Source organism: Enhydra lutris, unplaced genomic scaffold (genome assembly GCF_002288905.1).
Source record: "Enhydra lutris kenyoni isolate GAN:26980312 unplaced genomic scaffold, ASM228890v2 scaffoldscaffold4, whole genome shotgun sequence".
NCBI lineage: Eukaryota > Metazoa > Chordata > Mammalia > Carnivora > Mustelidae > Enhydra > Enhydra lutris.
This window is the reverse complement of record NW_019154088.1, coordinates 21,680,850-21,683,571: the sequence shown is the minus strand read 5'-3', so window position 1 is coordinate 21,683,571 and position 2,722 is coordinate 21,680,850. Positions and strand designations below refer to the sequence as shown.

Genomic DNA, 2,722 nt, shown 5'->3' with positions numbered 1-2,722 from the left:
AATGGGAAAAAGCTCACAGCCTTCCCGTTGAGATCAGGAACATGACAAGGATGCCCACTCTCACCACTCTTGTTCAACATAGTATTAGAAGTCCTAGGAACAGCAATCAGAAAACAAAGAGAAATAAAAGGTATCCAAATTGGCAATGAAGAAGTCAAACTCTCTCTCTTTGCAGATGACATGATACTTTATATGGAAAACCCAAAAGACTCCACCCCCAAACTACTAGAACTCATACAGCAATTCAGTAATGTGGCAGGATACAAAGTCAATGTACAGAAATCAGTTGCTCTCTTATACATTAACAATGAAAACACAGAAAGGAAAATTAGAGAATCGATTCCATTTACTATAGCAACAAGAACCATAAGATACCTGGGAATAAACCTAATGAAAGAGGTAAAGGATCTCTACTCGAGGAACTACAGAACACTCAATACCCACCATGGGTCTCAAATTTACAACCATGAGATCTGGGGTCACAGTTCTACTGAAAGAGCCAGACAGCCCCCCTATTTACCATGTTTATCCAAATATCTGAGAACAACTCTTATTAGATACCCTTTTGAATTGTTTATATTTTCACATGCATTTATATTTATACAGGTTTGAAAATAAAATTTATGTTTTAAACCAATTTAACAAAAAATTACATTATACCAAGAATATATAACTAGTACAATAGGAAGTATTTTAATATTCTGATCATAGCTCATTCATAAAATCTGCAGATAAGGAGATGATAATTTTAAAATGTGGCCACAATATTGGCAAAGTAGGTTAGTGCAACATAGACATTGCTTTTCTATTATACTTTACACAACTGTACTGATTCCCATACGTTCTCCCATCCCATGATTTGTGGCCCTCTGTGAGAGGTTGCAAAACAGGAGTTAGAGAAATCAACAGGATTTCCCTCCCCATGTCACCTAACTATCAATATTGTTAGGAAACATCAGTGAAAGAGCATTTTCTCTCACCATATTTTCTGGGCACTGAGAACAATCGCACTTGATTTCTTACTGTCAGAAAGCCAACTGATCTGTTTAACTGGTCAGGACATGAGCCATATCTTCCCCTCTGTTTCTGCTCCCAAGCCTACATGTTGAATATCAGCCCAAGTCTGCCACCTTATTCACTAGAAAAGAAAGGATAGAGGTTCCTGGTCTCTCTCTTCCTTGCTCAGGTACATGTGTTTCTCCTCCTTTCTTCCCTTCCCTTCTTTCTCTACTAAAACCTGGTTTGGAGCTGAAACTCTCCCATCACCTCTCCTGCCATACTCTGTCAGGAAGACACTGGGCAGAGAGAGGCCATCTTCTCATGCACACTGTGTCTCGAAAAGTGTCATAGACACAGCAACACCCACTAGGATGCCCTGAACAACTTGTGGGGCTGGACGTTCACTGCAAGGATGAGCAAGAGACCACTTCATTGTTATGTGGTTTTACTGTGAAATTACTTATTTTCTGGCTGAAGCACTCTTGGCATCAAACTGTTCTCAGTGTCAGTTGGGGAATGTTACTTCTGTTTCCTATGCTGTAGTCATTTGTATGATTTTTGTATCAACCAGACACTGACGGACAAACAACAGACTGTTCCTGAACCATAGTGGATCAGGCAGAGACACTCAGCATCCAGGCCCCTCTTCTGCTCAGAGTTTGCGCTCAGCTCCCCCTGCAGTCCCTGTCACTGTGTCACTCAGGGCACAGTAGTACACAGCTGAATCTGTTGCTTGCACTGAGCCTTTCTCCAAGTGGAAAGATTTAGAATCTCTGTCATAGGTGGCTTCAAATCCTTTGTTGCTTCCCTTCTCCTTGTGTCTCAAGGCTTTCAGGAGGAGCTCTAGACCTTCTCCTGGATACTGGACATACCAGAAAAGAGTGGGATAACTTGTTGTTGTATAAGTACAGTTGATAGGGAAGCCTCTTCTGAGAGGGTCACTTGGCTCTCCATCTGAGTCACTGAGTCTACATGGGTTTGTCCTGAGGGAAAATAAAAGAGACATGTGTCACCTTATGTATAAAGCTCTTGGAAAAATTACAGTTAAACAATTTGCGGACACAATGGAAGAAACAATCCCAAACTTTAAGAGACATTTTACTTACCAAGCATTAAGAGTACCACAGTCACGAAGCCTGGAGAACACTTCATCTCTGGAGTATCACCTAAATAATGTTCTTCATTCTTACCATGAAGAAGGTTTGGAGTGACAGAGAAATGATCAGTGGAAGCCTACATTTCACACAGGAAATGTTATTGTGGTAGGAAGCTGCACCCCCTGGTGGACAAGGACTGAAATGCGTGCATGTTGGCCAGAATCCTCCCCAAGTCAGCCATCTGTTTCATCCCTGACTTCATGAGGCACATGTCAGGCTGCAGGTGGCCCTTGGAAGTCTGAACAACAGCAATCCTGACCTCTCGGGTCTATTTTGTTCTTAATATTCTACCTGATATGGAAGTTCTTTAACACACATCGCAGGGAATTTCTGTAGCTGAGAAGATACCCATTGCCTTGAGCATTTTAGAACACTTCTTTTTTTTTAAATATTTTCATATATCCGTTCAGAGCCAGCCAATAATGCAATAGAATGTCATAAAAGGGTTTTAACTTGAAATCTAAGGAAGTAATAAGAAGTCACGTCATTATTCTCCACTTTTCAGATTTCCACCCCACATGTGGAACAAGGACTGTCATTCATTACATGTTCACTGATCTGCTAAA

At 41.0% G+C, this 2,722-nt stretch overlaps 1 pseudogene; it reads right to left on the bottom strand.

Annotated features, from left to right (window-relative positions):
* Positions 1-1,651: 1,651 nt before the first annotated feature.
* Positions 1,652-2,187, bottom strand: LOC111139402 (annotated as a pseudogene).
* Positions 2,188-2,722: the final 535 nt, after the last annotated feature.